Genomic DNA, 21,523 nt, shown 5'->3' on the forward strand with positions numbered 1-21,523 from the left:
GACACTCACCAGTGGGTTGCCTCCCACCAAGCGCTTGGTTTAAGTCTCTAGCTTGACTTGGTGACTGGGATCAGTCGGGTTGAGCAGGAGGGCTTGTTCCAAAACAAGCTCCACAATCAGACATGTTCAGCTTCAAAACTCTGCTCAACAACCCTTTCACAGCAGCTTCCCCTTTCTCCTTCAGCTCATGTGTGAGAATAGCTCTGACTTTAGAGAACGGTTTAGAGGTACCTTTGCACTTTACCTCATACTCAATGGAGTTCTCATCACACTTGAGAGGTATCAAAGTCATTGAAGGATCTCCCTTGATCCTTTTCTTCTGGACTTTCTGTTTCACCCTTGAATTCCCTCTGAATTTAGTAGGATCAGTGCTAGGATCTTCATCAGAGAACAGCCTGCTCTCACCCTTATCACCATGCTCCTTTTCTGGAACAACTTTCAGCTTTTCTACATCAAACACTGAGATGCGAGAGGCGTGTGATGAGGAAGATCTGGTGGGTACAGCCTTGTAGAAAACTTTCTTGTTGATGTTGGAGAAGCAGACTCTCTTGTTGGGCATATCGATGGTTGCTCCAACAGTAGCCATGAATGTCCTTCCAAATATCAAAGGCATCTCATGATCCTTGTTCATCTCAACAACTTGAAACTCAGCAGGAACAATGCATTCCCCTACTTGAACATGAAGGCTGCGGATGGTTCCATATGGGACTGCTCTGGAAGAGTTTGCAAAGGTTAGGGTCAGCTGAGAACGCTCAACATCAGCAATAGCCAAATCGTCTACAATAGCCTTTGAGACGAGATTCACACAAGAACCAGAGTCACAAAGAGCATCCTTGAAGGTTGTTCCTGCGATGGAACATGGGAAAACAAACTTTCCAGGATCATCAACCTTAGGCAATACTTTCAGTGCTGGTGTAGACAGTGCTTTGGTATAGAGGACCTTGATCTCCTCTTGAGTCTCTCTACAGTTTTTAAAGAACTTGAGCAATGGACGAATCTGCAGAGCATCTTCAAATGCAAGTTCTTTAGGAAGCCTTCTCACCATCTTGTTAAAACCTATCAGCTGCTCTTCACTAATGGGATCCATCAGATGTCTAGGTGGAATTGGATAGGGAACTTTGGGAACATAGACTCGAGATGGTGGAGTCTCAGCAGGTTCGCTAGGAGCAATCACTCCAGAGCTAGCAGACTGCTCTGTGTTCTCTTCTGCGACTAGAATAGTCTCAGCAAACGGCTGCTCTACTGCATTACAGTGCTCAGTCCTAGGATTTTTATCAGTTCTTCCAGGGAGCGTCTCTTGTTGCCTCTTGACACTCTCAGCTGTTTGAGCAAGCTGAACATCGATCTTTCTCATATGGATCGCAAGATTGTCATACTTGTTATTCAGCTCAGTGAACATGTTGCCCATCCTGGTGTCAATTTCTGTGGTTACCTGATTCAACACTTTGGCCTGAACCTGCTGACCCTGCAACAGCTGTTGCATCATCATACCCAGACCTTGCAGCTCATCTGGATGACTGTTCTCGTTAGCTGGAACAGCTTGCTGATTGCTCTGCGGTTGTCGCTTGTTCTGGTTCTGAAAATGCCCGGCCGTAGCTTGCTCCATGCTGAAGACGTGCCCTTGGTTGTTTTTCAGTAGCGCTGATCAACTTTGGCAGTCAGCTCATCTATTTTCTGGGCGTCAGAACTGTTTCCTTTCTTGGAGCAATCACTCTCCTCTTTCTTATTAGCTGAGCTAGCAGACATGTTCTCAATCAGCTTAAACGCTCCAGCAGTGGTTTGAGTCATGAAGTCTCCATTGCTCGCAGAGTTTAGAGCACCTTGGTATTTCCAGTCCACTCCATCATAGAAAATGTCCAGAATATAATCATCATCAAATCCATGGTGAGGACATTCTCTGCGATAGTCATTGAAGCGCTCCCATGCGTCGCAGAAAAGCTCATCAGTGAGCTGTCTGAAGGAGGTGATCTTGTTCCTCAATGCAGTTGTTCTCGCTTTAGAGTAGAAATGGCTGAGGAACGCTGATCGGACCTGTTCCCATGAAGTGAGAGAGCCGGTAGGGAGAGAGTTCAACCACCGTGCAGCTTTTCCATCAAGAGAGAATGGGAATAACATGCACGTGATGTAGTCTGGTGGAACACCATTCACGCGAGTGAAACTGCAGACTTTTTCGAAGCTCTCAATATGCTCCATTGGAATTTCTGTAGAGAGACCAGAGAACACCTTTCTCTGTACTAGACCAATCAAAGCAGGCTTGATCTCGAAGTCCTGCCTGGTGCAGAGTGGAGGAACAATGGCAGAGCGCGTAGTAGGGATGTTACGCGGAAGGTTTCTCTGCCCGATTGGAACAGTCTGCGCCTGTTGTTCTTGCTGCGCGAGAGCAGCCTGTTCAGCAGCATCCTGCTGAGCTTGGATGGTCTGCTGCATTTGTTGCATCTGCTGCTGCATGAGTGCCATAGCCGCAGCGAGATCATCCTGATTGGCGTGATCACCCATAGTGGTGTCAGTTTGCCTTGGCTGTTGACGATTTGTTCTTTCTAACCTTGCTAGCTCCTTGTTAGTAAATGTAACTAACTCTCCTTGTGCGTTTCTCCGAGTATGTCTACTGGTCATGCACCTGGAACATTAGCTGCAACAAAAATGATAAGGCAAGTTAGAGGTCTTAGACTAAATAAATAACCGAAAAATAAAGGTAAAAAGATGGTCCCCGGCAACGGCGCCAATTTGATATTACGTGTATACGCACACCAAATAACCTAATGTGCACACTACCACAATCGAATGGTATGTCGATGTAGCACTTTAGGATCGAATCCACAGAGACCAACTGTTACACTTTATTTCTATAGGATCAATACTTAGCTAAAACAATATGGGGGTTTTAAGATTGAGGTATTATAACAGAAAATAAAAGACTAGTTAAAAGGTTTTCAGATGATTAAAAGAGCTAGGTTCAGGGTGATTCATTGGGATACTTAGGATCATGAGCTACACAACTATTCAAGAAAACAATATGAGCCAATCTAGAACTTGAACAACAAGAATAGATAAACCCACTGTCGTGGTGTCTACCAATTTATCAAGCAATCCTAATGCCTAAACTGTCGTTTGGATCAGAGAATGATGACAAGCATTAAGTTCAGATTCAATTTGTTCACGATTCGCCTTAACATCAGCTTTCGTTGGCTAAGGACAAATCGCCTATCTATGCTATTTCCAGTAACCTAAAACACTTTTGATGAATAGATTAAACTTGTGATTAGATGCTAAATGGCCAGTTTAACATAAGCAATAAGCATAACAATAGACAGAGATATCAAAGAATAACAATCCTATTTGTGTCTAGCTCAATGATCCATGATCCTTAACACCCTAAACCTAACAAGCGACTACTCAGACATGGACAAAGAAATCACAGAGACAAGACTGAATAAAACATCATGCAATTCAATAGAATAAGAATAGGGTTCAGGATAATCTTCTCTATGACGAGAGAGATGGAGCCTTCTCCCTTTACAATAAGCAAATCCTCAAATTCTAAAGTCTCCAATGGTTTTCTTCTGTCTAGAATAGCGTAGAATGATAAAGAGAAACAGAAAATATGATATATCAAAGCCACAGGCGGCTGGGAGAGAAAATATGGATAATTAGGACAAATCCCGTAATGATTGTAGTTTCCTAAAAAATCTCTGCCGCTGGAACACTCACTCGGAACAGTCATCAAGACTGTTCTGCGTGAAAACCACCAAATTGCATTGTTTTCTGCCTCTTTTGTTCCAGCTGATCCATCTCCCATCCAATGCAACTCCAGACCTGTAATGACTCCAAAAGGACTAGGAAGACTCGATAAAGACTTGAAAACCAATTTAAAAGCATATATACAAGATGTATAAAACACCATATATCAGTTATCTCCGACTTCAAATCCGCCTCCTCCACACTATCTCGCTGTCATCTCCATCGCAGGGGAGGAACCATAAGTCGCCTTCGACGGAAATCTCTTCATCACTTCCGAAGATTTTAACGATAATTCACGATTCTTTACTACTCAGATTTGTTAGGGTTCATGTACTACATCTATTGATTGAGTGATTGTTTGATTTTGAAAAGCCCAAATTCCAGTCCATAGCAAAGTTCAGTGTTTGATTGGCTCCACTGTCAATTTTCTTTCTTTACATGATGAAACTGTAAATCTCAGTTTATGGTTTAGGAGAAACCATAAAGTAAAATTGATAGTTCTGTAACAAGAATCTGCAATTTTCAGACATAATTAGAAAAGTCCTATGTTCTTTATATTTCTTGTTTATGTCTGTCTATATTGGTGTTTTGTTAAAAAATGAAGATTTTGTTTTTATCAGGTATTTGAGAATTAGTTTGTACTAGATTGAGGACAGAGTTTGTAAATGATTTGTGAGTTCTTTGACCATCAATGGAGAGAAGGAGATCACCAAGAAGCAGCAAGAGTTCTGGAACTACATTTTTCCCTAGAAGCTCGCTTGCCTACGAGAGTTATAAGTCTGGTTGTAGTAGGAAACTGACAACGAGAAAGTTTAGTGTAATGATGTAAGTGTATTATAAATTGTTTTTGGGATAGCTTTTCCAACTTGGAAGGAGAAACTGAATCTCTTGATCTCTTCCTAGCAGATTGTAGAAGAAGAGCATTCATGTAAGCAGCATAAATGAGATGATCTTTAAGCTATGAAACAGAAGATGAGAGCTAGTTTAGTTATTGTAAATTATGTTGACTTCACGAGAAATGTCCGTATATGTTGTATCAGATGGCTATTACGTAAGAATTTGCGGCTTAGTTAGTTGTAAATTATGAAATATATAGAACCAAACAAGTTGTATGTTCGAATGTAATTCCGACACAAAATAATTCCAAAAGCCAAATAGAACCAAACAAGTTGTATGCTTGAATGTAACAAAAGAACCAAACAAGTTGTATGCTCGAATGCAAAAACATCAACCGCTGATTTCGCCAATATATAAAGATAGCAACAAGAGACTGAAATAGGGACATCTTGATAAGAAAGAAAAGTGGGATGAAGAAGACAACAGTTGCAAACTTAAAAAAATGGTCTTAGTTACACTAGAAATAAACCAGATTCAAAATGAAAGTAAACCAGCTTTAATTTCTATTGATTTAAGTTTGGCTTACTCAAAACCCAGATTTTTGTTTAAAAGTCTAAAAGTCTGCTACCGAAAACAGCAATTTATAAAATCTGCCACCAAATGAATACAAAAGTCGATTGAAAATTTAAATCGGGTAAACATATCTATCATAAAATTTTATATATATTACTGATAAACATATCTGTCTCAAAACTCTGACTACTTCGAAAAAAAACTGATGACTTCAACAAATCGGTTACTACATATGACAGACTAAAATAGATAAATCTATCGACAATCTTAAATCGGTCAAACAAATTTACCAGCTTAAAAATATCTACCGTAACAGAAAAGTCTGCCACCAAATACATGGCAGATATAAATTTTACAACAGTTTAATTTAACAGATTTATATTTCGGTAGATTTGTTTTTCGTTAAATAAATCTGCCGTCGAAATTTTTTTAATAATTTCAAATGGCACTTTTGTAATATTGTTTTTTGATCATAACTATAGTCAAGGGTATTTTCGACCATAAAATATTTTTAGTAATTTAAAACTTCTAAGAGTCATTCTAGTAATTTCTACACTAATTTAAGTCATTCTAGTAAACTTCCCTATAAAAAAAGAAGAAGAAGACATAACTAACGATCTAGCTGTTATCTTTAATGATATAATTATCGTGCCAATAAGCTTGAATTCGGTGATTATTGAGTCAATTTGTTGATTAGATAGGAAATTATGAAATGAGTTGGTATCGTATCGGTGTAAATCTCTATTTGCTTTAATTGTCCTTTCAGAGACTCATGAGCTATCTTAGTAGCGGTTATTGGTTAGTGTATTTTGATGGATTTGAAAATCCAAATTAAATTTAGTGTTATTGATTCTATGATTTTAAAATATGTATTGAAATCATGTGTTATTGATTTAATGATTCATAAATTTTAATTCAAATCAAGTGTTATTCAATCATACATATTTACTAAATAGATTTGATGCGGAAAATCATGATGATAATTCTTGTGACAAAATGCGACAAAAGAGTTTCAGTTTTCGAATTTTAGTGGACTACGATGCGACAAAAGAGTTTCAGTGTTCGAATTCATATATATATACAGTGTTTAATAAAGTCATGATGATAATTCTTGAGCTATATTTAGCAATGTGATATTTATAAATATATAAACACAAATAAGAAGTTTTGCAATGGATAATAATGGTGATGCTTAAGATAAAATCAAGCAAAGTCAATATAGCCGACTGGATTAGGTTTTAATAACCTTTGTCTTGATCACTGTTTTCAAAAAGTTGTAGTGGTTCATGTCTTTGCTCGACCAAAATTTTCCTACTTCTACTTACCCTGATTCTGAAAATTGGCCGCAGATGACAGATTTATCATTTATTTGAAGTCTTGAATAAGAAAAATTCTTCTTTTGTTATCATATAACTATTGATTTTTTTTTCTTTGGTCGCTTTCGAGAATCAGTAGCTACCAAACATGCGATGCCAAGCTTAGCAGGCCAAACACTTTCGTATTTAGAAAAGAGATTTTGTAGCAAAGAATTGTTTGCTAGTAAAATTAAGATAGTCTTATATTCATGTATAACTGGATTAAAGTTAGAGGTCATGTGCTTTGTCTTTTACAAAAGCTAGTTGTCCATTTCCTTTTGTTACTTACAAGTCATATCCACCTTTCATCCAAAAACAAAACTTATGAGTCATATCGTAATTAAGTGATTTGAAGAGATTTTGTTATAGCAAAAAATTAAACTAAAGGCGTAACAGGATCTTAAACCATAATGTCCAATATGTATCTATCTATTACAATAAAGTTGAAATCGATATAATGATTTCATATTCATATAAAAATAATCGTATCTATAATAACTACTAATCTATTATAATGTCTATAAATGCTTTATAAATAATTAGGCATTGAAGATTAGGAGGATTATATTTAACGGAACATGTGAGAAGTTTGATTTAAAAATTGTTTTGCATTTAAGTCAAATAATATAGTGAATATGGTAATGTTATGATTAAAAAGAATTCTAAGATTGATTTTTGGTTTGATGATTGTATGTTTTGTATTATTATTTAGAGAGCAAAATAAATATTTGGTAAAAATATGTAAAAAATTAGGAAAACATTAGCAAAAATTTAATTAAAAGAATGAAATGGTAGCGAAAAAATAAGAAAACGCCGAAGAAGATACATAATATATGTTTGAGAAGTTAATGTGATAATTACATATATAATTCTACAAGCATTTGTTATTACGAAATATCTATCAATTATTTTTACATCAAATTTAAATAAACTAACCAGATTATTTCTAACACATGACAAGACACAAGAACGAACAGAAACAAAAACTACTACTTATTTCTTCTAGTTTCCCCAAACAAACGGATCTCCAGCTCCACAGACTCCACAGATACGCTCCATCTCTTCATCCATCTTGCTCCACTTGGTCTCCTCTTCTTCTTCCTCCTCCTCTTTCTCTTCAGCAGCTTCCTTCTCTTTCTCCTCAGCAGCTTCCTCCTCCTCAGCATCCTTCCTCAACTTCTCACACTCCTCCTCCCTCTCATTCCTTGACTTCTCATACTCCTCCCTCAACTGCTCAATCCTCTCCCTGACATCTTCTCCCCCAACTCTCTCCCAAATCTTCTCAAACAAGGTTCTGAAAACCCTTTGAAAGAAGGACCTGGTTGCCTTCAGAAACCTTCACAACCCAAGCTGACAACAAATAAAGATATTGTGTAGTTAGAGAAACAGAGAATGGAAAATTAGAAAGAAATAGTAGAAGGTTGAGCCCCACTAACCTTTGCCTTTCCTGAGAATCACCTTTGAGACCTCCTTCAGAACTGAAAGAGCCATTTTGATCAACTTCACAACAAATCGTACTACACCTCCTCCAGCCATTGTTTTTTTTTTGCTCTCTTCTTTGCTTTGCTTTTTGCTCTGCTTTGCTTTGCTTTCTTGTAGGTTAGTAAGTCTATAAATAGAGCAAGCAGAGCACCTTGCTGTGGAAGCAAAATTCTCTACCTTTATTGTGTTTTGTCTTCATTTGGCGACAGTGTACTGTACCACTGTGAGAGGAAATCTCTTGTGCCTATTGTACTTTGTTATGTCCAGGGAGGGGATTTGCAGCTCTCTTTATTGTCTTTGCATACATGTCATATTTTCAATTAAAAGTGCATATACTTTACTGTTTGGGAACAAGATGCTGATACTAAGCTATGTTTACATTATGAATCCAAGATAACTGAAAATAACTTCAGCTAACATAACTTTTTTTTTATAACTAGTACTGTTTGGCTGAAGCTTAACTAACTTAGCTAAATAATATCCGCAGAAACAAGTCTCAAAACCAACAATATTTACATATTTCCCCCCAAAGCATCCTCTTTCATTAACCACCACTGTTCGGTTAGCTAACATCTTCTCTATTAAAAAAGAAGTACCATTTTTATCTACCATAAAAAAGTCATACTAACCTTATTTAGGTTCATTTCATTAATTACATTTATTTAATTATTTATATTAATCTATTCAATATATAAAAATATTAATAATAAATCAATTTTATTTGTAAATTTAAATTTTATTTTTAGTTATAACAAAATATTGAGAAAAAATCTAACAAAATCTTTCTAAAATTTTAAAATATTTTATTTAAATTAATACCATTGAGTAATTTCGTAATTAATAATATATACTATTATACATTAATTTAAATAAAATTTTATTATGAAACAAAATAAAATAAAAGTGTATGCTATTTTTCAAAATTTTATAATTATATTCTATATCTTCTTTATTAAAAGAAATACCATAAAAAATCATACTAGGTCTATTTCATCAATTACATCTTTTTTTTTTTTTTTACAGCAAGAAAATTTACAGACTCATAAAGACTCCGTAAACCAAGGTGGTGACTCTGTATCCATATGTATGACGAACGACGGTTGTATCCTAGCACTGCGTGCCAAGCGGTCCGCCATTTTATTGTCCGTCCTCGATACATGAATAACTTCTGAATTGGTGAAACTTCTTCTCAAAAGCTTGATATCCTCCAGGTAACTCTCAAATGCTGGCCATTCCTCTGGTTCCGAAACCATCTTCACCAGTTGAGAACAATCCGTTGCGAAAGTAACCTGATACTGTCGTAAATTTTTCATACATTCCATTGCCCAAATCAGTGCCTCTATCTCCGCATGAAGAGGTGATAAACTTGCCCTTACATTCCTTGCCCCTAACAGTCTCTCAAACCCTGGAAGTGTACTGAGCCAACCTTGGCCTGAAAAACCATCTTTATCCTTCCAAGAACCATCCGTAAAACACCATCTACCTGTGGTCACTAAGGGCAATCTGCCTTGAACTTCAGGAGCGACCCTTGGATTGTTGATATTCTGCGCTTCATTCCAAAGTCTTGACTCTAATTCTGCTAATTTTAACGTCTCTCGGCTCAACATCAATATTACTGAAAACCTTATTATTCCTGCCCTTCCAAATATACCATAGTATCCATGCAAACTGATGATCCTCCATTTTCGGGTTAACTCTCCAAAATAAATGATCCATATTAGTAAAAAGGGAACCAGTTGGAAAAATATTTGGGTTTGATGGGATCTTTGATAGTGCCCACACTTGTCGTGCCGGAGGACATTCAAAGAAAACATGATTAACTGATTCCTCTGGATTTCCACACCGTGCACAAACAGTATCTCCTTGTATTCCTCTTGATTTTAAATTCTTTGTCACTGCTATACAACCTGTTATCAACTGCCATATAAAATGCCATAACTTTGGAGGGCACTTAACTTTCCAACAAAAAGCCTTAAGTATGTCCACATTGGGACCATAATAATCTGGTGGTTTTTTCTTGTCAGGATAAATCCTTTCTACTTGATACCCTGATTGTACCGAATATTTTCCATTATTAGTGAAATGCCAACCATTTCTATCTTCCATCTGATTTCTACTCAGAGGAATACCTTCAATCAACTTTGCATCATCTGGCTCCACCAAAGTCCTAAGTGCCTGTAAATTCCAAGTGCGAGATTCCTGATGAATAAGGGAATCCACTGTAAGATCCGGGTAACTATTGTGAAAATTTTTATTAGCTGGTCTCGGGCGAGTGGATGGGATCCAGGGATCGTTCCATACTGAGATAGATGATCCTGTACCCACCCTTTTAATTAGTCCTTTACAAACCAGAGATCTAGCAGAGGTGATACTCCTCCAGCCATACGACGGAGAATATGAGCGAATCGGTTCCAGGGGTGAAGCATTCCTATAATACCGTCCTTTGAAGACTCGAGAGAAAAGAGAATTTGGCTTCTCGATCAGTCTCCACAATTGCTTTCCAAGCATTGCCGTATTAAAATCATTTAAATCTTTGAACCCTAATCCACCGTTATCCTTGTGTTCACACAATTTATCCCATGATTTCCAATGCATACCACGTGTACTTCCTCCTGGACTCCACCAAAACTGAGCAACCGCACTCGTTAATTTCTTCACTGTGGCTTTCGGTAATCGATACACCGACATTACATGGTTTGGTAGGGCCGTTATGACTGATTTAATAATCACCTCTTTTCCCCCTTTGGTGAAAAATCTAAAAGTCCAACCATTCACCCTATTATTCAACCGATCTTGTACAAAACCAAACACCTGAACCTTGGATCCTCCTAAGCTTTCCGGCAATCCCAAATAGGAACCCATTCCTCCTAAATTCTGAATCCCCAAAATATCTCGCAATTCCTGACGGCTTGATTCCTCAATCTTATGTCCAAATTGAATTGAAGATTTTTGAAAATTAATTTGTTGTCCTGACACAGCCTCATAATCCTTTAGTATCCTAAGAATAGTATGACACTCTTCTTTATTGGCCTTGCAAAAGAACAAACTATCATCCGCAAATAGCAGATGAGAAACAGCTGGACACGCTCGGGCTACCTTCATACCGGTTAATTGTTTCATCCGCTCTGCCTTTTTGATATTCATAATTAGAGCCTCTGTGCACATAATAAATAAATAAGGAGATAATGGATCTCCCTGCCGTAAACCCCGCTTAGGGATAATGAGACCTCGAGGCTGCCCATTGAGTAAAACTCTATATTGAACTGAAGATATACATTCTTGCATTAATTTAACCCAATGCGGGTCAAATCCCATTTTAGTAAGTAAGGCCTCAATAAAACTCCACTCTATCCGATCATATGCCTTACTCATATCCGTTTTAATTGCCATAAACTTATTTTGACAGGATTTGTTGGTTCGCAACCCATGAAACATTTCCTGCGCAATAAGAATATTGTCTGATATTAACCTTCCTGCCACAAAAGCCGATTGCGTCTCCGAAATTAAATGGGGAAGACAAATCTTCAATCTCTGACACAAAACTTTCGAAATGATCTTATAACCAACGTTACATAGGCTTATCGGTCTTAGTTCCGCCATCCTGGTAGGTCTCTCGACTTTTGGGATCATACAGATGTTTGTTATGTTTAAACGTGAATCCATATCTCCTGAGACCAAAAAATTATTAACCAAATCAACCACATCCTTCTTAACAACGCTCCAGGAATGTTGGAAAAAGAGGGCCGTCATTCCATCTGGGCCAGGCGCTTTCTCTGGATGCATCATGAATAGTGCTTGTCTAACTTCTTCCTCCGTAGCTCTTCGTAATAACAATTGATTCATCTGGGGGGAAATTGAAGGACCTATTTCCTCCAAGAAACTATCAAACTCCCGTGGGTTGGATGAACTAAACAAGCCAGTAAAATAATCCACTGCCACTTTCTCAACACCATTTTCTTCTGAGATCCAATTACCTTCTTCATCGTGGAGACCCACTATTTTGTTTCGGATCCGTCGTTGCTTTGTCAAAGCATGATAAAACTTAGTATTTAGGTCCCCAGATGAATACCACATATTCCTACTCTTCTGGTGCCAATATTCCTCTTCATCCCTATATGCCTCTTGTAATTTCCTGGAAATCTCAATAATTTCCTCTTGTGACCTATTGTTATCAGTTTGTACTTCTTCCAACGCATTTTGAAGATTAAGAATTTTGTCCTTCCCATATGGTTGATTATTCTTCCGCCATGTTGATATTTCATGACGACAATTATTGATCTTTGTCGTAAAATCACCAGAAATGCCTTCCTGATTTTCTGTCCATCCCGATACAATTGATTCCATGAGTCCTTCTTGGCCAATCCACCGCTTGTCAAACCTGAATTGTCCTCTTTTCCGTCCTGGGACCTTATCGTCCAAAAAAGCTACCACTGGTCTATGATCCGATCCCACCATTCTCAAATATTTGTATAAGAATATGGGAAAAGTGTATGCCATTCCTCGTTAGCCAAGGCTCTATCCAGACGACATCTAACCGTAAATGCTCCTTTCCCTTTACCCCTTCGTCCTTGCCATGACATTTTATTACCTCGGGCCGGAAATTCAAGCAAACCACTATTTCTAATCATATTATTAAAGGGAATAAAAGAAGCTGCATTGCGTAAAGCCCCCCCATCCTTTTCATGATTCCCAGTAATTTCATTTAGATCTCCAATAATAAACCAAGGTTCCGATCGTGCTAGCCCATACCGAGTTAATCTTTCCCATACTTGTTCTCTAAGCTGTTGAACCGGATCTCCATAAACAAAAGTAAGAAAGACTTGTTTCCCCTTAGTCACCGCTTCAACATCAATCATTCGATTACTATAATATAGGATCTTTACTTGGTACTCGTTGTTATAAAAGAGAACTAAACCACCACTCCTCCCGTTCGGATCCACCGTGACCAATTTATCATACCCATAATGAGATTGAAATTTTTGAACAAATTCAAACTCCTGTTTAGTCTCAGAAAGAAATAAAAAGTCTGGTTTATGTTTATGCCGTATTTCCTTAAGATAACTTATGGTCCAATGACTTCCAAGTCCTCTGCAATTCCAACTTAATATTTTCATAAATAAAAACGTTTGTATTGCTCATACGAGCGAGAAGATTCAGGTCCAATGCCACCCAAAAACCCATCCAGTCCAGAATTCCATGAAAACCACCTCCTGATGATTAAAACACATGCAGTACCCATAAATAAATCCGTCACACCTTTACCGAAGAACACACTCCGAGAGTATTTAATAAAGTACTGTTTCCACCGCTCACGAAACCAAACCTGTGGCATTTGCATCGTTGTTAAACCGGCTAGATGAATTCTACAACCCGAAAACCATAATCTCCCAAACAACCAAAAGAATCGACAATTAAAAACTAATGCCCTAATATTACTTTGAACTTGCAAACGAAAAATATTCACACTTCCAAACCAGCACAAACTAATATGTTTTCTTTTACATGTCCCCCAACCAAGCCATTCCTCGCCATTCTGATAATAACTCTCCAATACAAACGTCACTTTATCCAACAGAACCAGCAAAACTAGCATTTGTACAAACCGCTCTATTACCAACATCTTATTATCCGTCGGCAATATTATCACCATGAAAACAATCCTGTGAAGCCCCTTCTTCCTTTCATTCCCACTGATACCACCAGACAAGATACTTAACATTATGATGCATGAAAGGATCCGTAAAAAACCTGTTAGATACCTTAGCAGAGAATCTTGTTTTTTTTCAGATAAAAATAAAAAATCCGGTTTATGCTTATGCCATATTTCCCTAAGATACCTGATGGTCCACTTACTTCCCACTCCTCTGTAATTCCAACTTAGAACTCTCATTAAAAAAGAAAATCTGGTTGCTCCGTGAGACTAGAGACTTCTAATTTAATGAAATTCTTAGTCTCATTGTTTCCCTTTCCAACCATACTCCAAAATCCATTCATCCTTATGATTTTCCTTGTATATATCATCCCCGACCATTTCCTCAAATATTCCAGTTGCCCAGAACGTTTATATACTAAAAAAATTGTTAGGTAATCCCTGACCTTCCAACGTTTACGAATAAAAGAGGTCTCATTTAAAAAATTAAGTAGCCTTCTCTGAATCCACATAACCAAAATATGATCCCACACAATATTTAAAAAAACTCTTGTTTCCCATAATAAACAGATTTGCCACCAATAATACAACTTACAAAAACCACACTCCGTTAAAAACACAAAACACCACACTCGGTTGAAACCTTTCTCCGATACGGTAATACCTTCAAACCCAAGCAACCTACTTACCACATTCCAACCGTCATGGGAGTATTCTCTCCAACACTGCCATCCCATCAGGTAAATGAATGTGTTTAAAGAGACACAATTCATATCCCTTGCCATCCTCCCTTGCATCTCCCATATAAAAACCTTTATAAACGAGAACCTAAACTCGATCTTGTCTCTCCACATCGACAGAGCTTGTGTATCTACGCCCCCTGCTCCCACCCAAGATGAGACTTTCCTACTCTCCCCCAGCAAACCGTAATAGCACCTGCACCAAAAACCAACAATGCATGCATGATACCATCGAGTGAATCTCCAAAGTGATCCAATAGTCCTAGCCGATCTCCTATTAAAGCAGCTAACCTCAACTAACCAGGCTAACATAAAAAAGACCCACATACACTCTAGAGACGTCCAAGATCCATCAACAGTCATAGTACCCATTCCCAATCGAACCCAAACTACAGAGTCCTTACCAATGCTAAGCTTAAGGAGTATACCGTAGGCCTTAAGGAACCAAGAAGAATCACAACACCACAAAGCCAAAGAAACTATATCATTCCATTGCAAACACGTAAAGAAGACCATAAACGGGGCAAAACCCTCAAGACCCATAAGTCCCAAAGACAAACAAAAACTCATGGAGCATATTTTGAAAATAAAAACCCCCACCCACTGCTTGCTAGATACTAGTAAGACTTTATCCATAAAAATTAACTCTGCAGGTTTCCAGAGTTCGGGTTTGACGGTCCCTTGCATCTCCTCTCCATCCAGAAAGATACTCAGTTGGAGGGAATGAAAGGTAATACCTTTAAATGCAATCGATTTCATCTTAAAGATGATTGAAATCGAATTTTGTTCCCCAACAAACCCAATCTTCCAGATCTCCTCTGAGATATCCACTCGGAATTCCATTATCATACATCGATGGTGTGATGAAAATCGTCTTCCCGTATCTGTCCGAACCTTGATTTGACCAAGATTCCCTTCGATCCATTCACCGTTGGTAATCCCCGGATCCCATCTTCGAGAAAACATGAAACCCTAAATCGCCTTGCTCATCGCCGTCTTTCCCTTTTTTTTCTTAATATTCTTATCTTTCATCAATCAATTACATCTATTTGACTATTTAAGTTAATTTATTTAATATATAAAATTTCGAAAAAATCTTATAAATTATATAGATATTAATAAATAAATTTTAACTGTAAATTTTAATTTTATTTTTACTTATAACAAAATATGTTAAAAACCCTAACAAAATCTTAATAAAATTTTAAAATATTTTTAAATTAATGTAGCGATTGATTTCATAATTAATAATATAGTATTATTATTATGTATTTACTTATAAAATCCCACAATATACTAAAATAAATAATATAGAAATATAAATTATGCTAAGAAAATATCAGTTTTATAGTATAACTAAATAAAATTTTAAAATATATTTATTCAGTCTGTAAAAATTAGAAAAAATGAAGGAGATTCTCAATTTTTTTAATTTCATACTATGAAATTATTTTACCAAACTCGAAAATATATTAATATATAATTATAATTATAATAAAGTATATTATATAAAACAAATCATTATACATTAATAATATCGAATAAGAAACATAACCAATAACATTATAGATTTACACAATATATAACACTAAAATATAAATATCTTTTAAAGTTTCGCGATGGTATCCGTTATATATTTATAAAATGAAAATCTACCCGAACGGATGTGCGGGTGAAAAATTTAGTATTAATACTATTAAAAGGGAAGGAGTTCCAAAAAATCTACCTATGAAAGTTATTTGGACCCTTTCCTTTTATTATATTTTGGTATTTCCCTATATATTATAACAACATGTGACCATCATTAAAATTTTAAAATAAAAAACAAACACATCTCAATAAAGAATATATGGAGAATATGCTAATGACTATTATCTTACCAAATACAGGAGAGAATTTTAATGCTCTTCCGTCATATAGCCAAAGGGAATAAAAAGCCCATTAAAGTTTATTGATAATTGTATTTGTGACTCTCAAACCAATTAAACCAATAAAACATGTTTCATCATTTGGCAACATTACCAATCTCCATAATTGGGTTCATATAAAAATGTCAACCAAGAGTGTAAAATCAAGGAAATTTAATTTTGTGGAATATCAGGAAATTCAATTTGTTCGAATAAAAACATTAAATGATTTGGATAATTTTAAATAAAAAATATCTGATATTTTGGGTATTTCAATTTTGGCTAATATGATATCGGACAAAGATATCTGATATTTTTAATAAAAAATATTAGGGTATTTTAATTTTGGGTAATTTGGTTTATAAATAGTAGTTTTTAGATATTTGGTTATTTAGAAATCAAATATAATTATTATTTATTGGTATATAATTTGTATTTTAAAACTCAAGTACCCATTTGGTTCTATGTTCGGTTTCAATTTTTGACTTCAGAGATATCATATCTGCTGGGTTATTTATGAAATTAATTTCAATTTTGGTTTTGTGTTTTTCTGTTTGATATGGTTCGGTTCATGGTTCTATGTAAATGTACCTAGACCTATACACTATTTTTTTTTTATTGAAATTCATTTTAAAAAAATATTTAATTTCGAAAACAAACCCGCTCTTAGAAAATGCAGGTCAAAATCTAATCTATTCTATTAATAGATTTAATGAATTTATATATATTAATTTTTTTTTGCTCAACTGAATCTAAAGACAATTGGATAACCGTAACTACTTTTACTAATCTAAATGCTCCATTTCGTGACATTCAATTTAGTGTAATCCCACAATACACGGGATCCACTTCTTTCCACTACACATTATTTGACATTTTCAGATATTAATAATTTTTTTTTTCATTTTGTTTATACCAAATGCACATGGCATTGGGTAAATAACAGTTACAGTAAATTGCATATTGGAGTCTATAACAAACACATTAACTATTTGATTGAGGAAGTAGTACGGGTATATAATCTATTAAACCCTCCATCACCATAATTTATAAACTTCTATAAGAATTAGATTTTTTGAAAATATCTTAATTTTCTATGACAACAATATTTTAAATTTAAATATCTTATATTTGAGTTATTATATATATTTTCAAGACTTCTATAACAAACACATTAATTTGTTATATTAATAATTTATAAAAAATTCTTTTTGACTAATACAAAACAATTTAAAAACTTGGTTTTAATTTTAGTTTGTTATAAATAAATTAAAACAAACATGAGACACACCAAATAAATGAATTATTATATTTTAATTGTTATACAATTATTTTTATATAAAATATAAATTGATTATAAAATATTGAAAACATAAATAAAAATTTTATATGAATATACATTGTTTCGTAAAATAAAAATTTTACAAATCAACTCGGTATATATTAAAATGAAATTTTAAAAGTTAACTAATATTAAATTAATTAGTGGTGGAATGGGTTATTGATAACATTTAATTTTTAGAGAAATTGTCAAAAATATCAATTTTCATGTTTAGGCTAACCACTTTTACCCTCACTTTTAATAAATGTAGCGACATTTATAACGATATGGTTAACTAATCTAGGTTTAGAGTTGAGGGGTGGTGTAGGGTTTTTAAAATGTTAAAATTTAATATTCTAATAAATATATAAATAAACACTTAAAAATATAAAAAATATAAAAAAATTTCAAAATAGTTTCAAACATAAAAAAAATCTAAAGAAAATTAAAAAAAACATTTATTAAAAAGTTCAAATTTGAAAAGTATAATTCGAAATTATATATAATATATATATATATATATATATATATTATATATTTAAATAATTATCTATAAGAGTATTTTGCTACTTAATGAAGAAGATATTTTTGAAAATGTCCTTTTAATGGTGGTAAAAATGAATAATAGTACCATGAAAATGGTAAACATGAATATTTTCCTAATTTTTATGACCAAAGTTTTTATAGGTTATTTCAGTATACATGCAAGCTATTTATCAAGTATGAAAATGAGCAGACATAACATATTAACACATTTCTATTAAAAAAATTGAACAAATACAAGAGCGTTAAAAAATAAATTAAAAATTTACTATTTTAAACCATTAAAACAAAACGAAAACTAAAATAAGACAAGTATCTATATACAAATTAAGCGCAAAACATGTAAAAATTTAAAAATAATTATGTAGAAAAATGATTATGTACTTCACTAAACACAAATATGATTACAAAATAACACAAATATAAAAATTACATATTTCAAAAAAAAATATTTACAGATATTTTTTAGCTCGTGGGTTTTTTTGAAAAAAAATACATTATTGGTTGGGCTTTTCGAAGTTACTATATATCAATACCCATGTTCGAAACTACGTTAGGCGTGAGTCGGGCGGTCGGTCTGGGCCTAGAGAGTTGATGAAAACTCGGAGATTAATCGGAGAGTAATCGGGGATTTTTTTTCAAAGGTTTTCATCTAATTGTAGGTAAATATGATTTTTTGTAATGATATTGAAAAAAGTTGACTTGGCTCAGTGGTCCTGTGTAGCTTTGATTGTCAAGCGCTTCAGGATCAATACCCAAAGTACACAACATTTTGTTTATTTTCGTATTATTAATAAAGGGTACGCTGGTACTTTCGCTTTTATCATCTTCCCTGCACAAAAGCTGTAACCTAAAATGGCCGTCGCTTGCATTATACATCCTGTTCGTTGCTTTTTCACCATTTTTCTTCAAATTATCAACAAAATCTTATAAATCTAACACAAACTAAGCCATTTATGCAAAGAAATTTATGATATTATAAATCTATATCACGCGACGAAAAATATAAGTCGCCGGCTTATTGAATTCTACGGCTCAAACAGTTGAAACTCGGGTCACCGCATAATTTTCCCGATCTGCTCATAATCGCTACGGTTGCCTTCCGAACACCGTTTTTGCGGCCGATTAGTCAGTAACTCGCCCGCGTTTTTGAACATGGATCAATACTATCGAAGAAAAACGTATATATGACTAAAAAAACAAATATAAAAATTAAATTTTAACAAAAATGTAAAATGTTACATGTTATCATTAACTTTTGGACCTTTTCAAGAATGTTATAATCTTATTACACGCAACTTATACAAATATCATGAGATCTACTTAAACTAAAAAAAACGACATACTAAACGCTAATTCGGTTATCTACTAAACCAACGCCTTACTAAATAGATTGGACCTGGTCAATGCATATTAAATTAGATTGGACCTGTTGGACCTAACACAACTCTCAGTATAGTTATTCTACAATAATGACATCGTTGGTAATTGTGTTTGTTTCTCTCTGGTTCCTATTGATACATTTTTTTGATACATTTTCATACATTAATGTTATGTTCTTTCCTTATTTATAATAACATATTGTATCTGTAATATGGCGTCTTGACCAAAATCACTTTTTCTTCTGTTAGAGTTATATTAACCTTATTATGAACACAAAAACTTCAAAATAGCATGAATCATATAAACATTAGATCCGGTTCACCTGTTACGTCACTTAGGTGTTGACTTTTATTTGTCATAGCACAATACACAATTCATATAAATACATAAAATAAAAATTGAATTAAAATTATATACTATAAAATAAAACAGTTTAATCGGTATTATATACGATAAAAATTGAAAACTAAATTCTTAATTATAATATAAAATAGATTCTAATAAAAGTTACCTACTGGTTCAACCAATGATTTAACCGATATACGGGTTTTGGGTTTTTGTGGTTTTTGTGAGTTTGTTGGATTCTTAAATAATGATTTTTATAAGACGCAAACCGGATTATATATCGGATTACCGAATTTACCGGTTCGCCTGCGGGTCCAAATCGAGTTTTAAAACACTGCTATTAGATAATATAAACTATACCTATCTTTTTTTTTTTTTGGTCAAAAAACTATACCTATCTAAGATTTTGTAATGTGTTTCTTTGGTTTTTATAACAAACAGATGATTCACTAAAAACATTGTAATATTTAAAATACATTTTGTACCCTATAAATATGCTTCACATAAACATAATGAAATCGAAATCGTTCAAAATCTTTTAAGAGCAAAAAAAAGTTTTTGTAAACTTTTAAGAACAAAAAAGTGTAATTTATCTGAAACCATTTCCTATATTTTTGAACCAAAAATGAAAAATCACAACTAGCCTGAACCAAATCGAAAACCAAGAATACAATCTAAAAGCGAGCTAAATCTGAACACCCATATCTGAAACTAACATGTTAATACATTTGTCAAAAAAATAATTTCGCACTTTTAAAGTGCGGGTTCTATTCTAGTAATAGTTAAAAAATAGAATTAGAATTATTGCATTCTATTTTGATACTACGAGCGTAGACCGAGCAAGAATCTTCTCATCCTTCTCCTAAATTTTTAGTTTTCCTTGGGCAACCAAGTGACAGTAAACTATTACAAAATTATTGTGTAATATCTAAAAGAAAGACATGTCAGTGATCCAGATCAAGATCATAATATCAATCAACATCACTTCTTCCCAAAGATTCCATCATAAAGCCGTTGATTTACAAAAACAGAAGACACCATCTTCATCTTCTTCTACTTCTTCTATGTACATACAGATTGTTGTCAAGAAAGAAATAATAAAGATCGAAATTTCTATGTTAAAAACCTCTGAAACAAGCTTCCCATTTCTTTTAGCTCAATCAGGGTTACAGAGAAAACCGGTAACAAAACCGAAATCAACATCAAACCAAAACAAAAAAGATTTGCAACTTTTTTTCCTTTCACCAAAAAGTTTCAACTTTGACAAAATTTACCATCCATCTGATTCTGAATTGCAGCCGTTGCAGCTTTATTAGCTTCAACCACTACTCGACTCACTTGTTCATATTTTAATATAAATTTGATTTAATTAAACATAGAAAATATACTTAAGAATATGCATGTATATATTTGAAATTATAATCTTAGATAGATTTTTTGATCTATTTATTTTAATTAAGTATATTAAATAAATTTGTAAAAGTTGCATAATTACCAAAAATTAAAATTAAACAATATTTATAAAATTTGTAGATATATAAAAAAATAATGATTTTACGATTAAATTTTTATAATTTTTCTAAAAAAAATTGTATACATTTTTGAAAATTTTAGTAATAAAATTGTATAATTTAAAAATATATAATTAA

General features: G+C 34.1%; 3 long non-coding RNA genes and 1 other non-coding gene across 4 annotated transcripts; 2 read left to right on the forward strand and 2 right to left on the reverse strand.

Annotated features, from left to right (window-relative positions):
• The first annotated feature begins 1,876 nt into the window (after nt 1-1,876).
• On the forward strand, nt 1,877-1,983 carry LOC117126392. The gene has a single exon (XR_004448959.1). It is a non-coding gene; the product is annotated as a small nucleolar RNA R71 (small nucleolar RNA).
• Nucleotides 1,984-3,910: 1,927 nt separating this feature from the next.
• LOC103871944 lies at nt 3,911-4,920 on the forward strand. The gene is made up of 2 exons (XR_633600.3): nt 3,911-4,563; nt 4,645-4,920. It is a non-coding gene; the product is annotated as an uncharacterized LOC103871944 (long non-coding RNA).
• A 2,402-nt stretch (nt 4,921-7,322) lies between these two features.
• LOC117125939 lies at nt 7,323-8,768 on the reverse strand. The gene is made up of 2 exons (XR_004448395.1): nt 7,940-8,768; nt 7,323-7,853 (listed from the first exon to the last, which is right to left on the reverse strand). It is a non-coding gene; the product is annotated as an uncharacterized LOC117125939 (long non-coding RNA).
• Nucleotides 8,769-16,747: 7,979 nt separating this feature from the next.
• LOC117126237 lies at nt 16,748-21,409 on the reverse strand. Its single transcript, XR_004448760.1, has 2 exons — nt 20,269-21,409; nt 16,748-20,234 (listed from the first exon to the last, which is right to left on the reverse strand). It is a non-coding gene; the product is annotated as an uncharacterized LOC117126237 (long non-coding RNA).
• Nucleotides 21,410-21,523: the final 114 nt, after the last annotated feature.

This window comes from Brassica rapa, chromosome A06, assembly GCF_000309985.2.
Source record: "Brassica rapa cultivar Chiifu-401-42 chromosome A06, CAAS_Brap_v3.01, whole genome shotgun sequence".
NCBI lineage: Eukaryota > Viridiplantae > Streptophyta > Magnoliopsida > Brassicales > Brassicaceae > Brassica > Brassica rapa.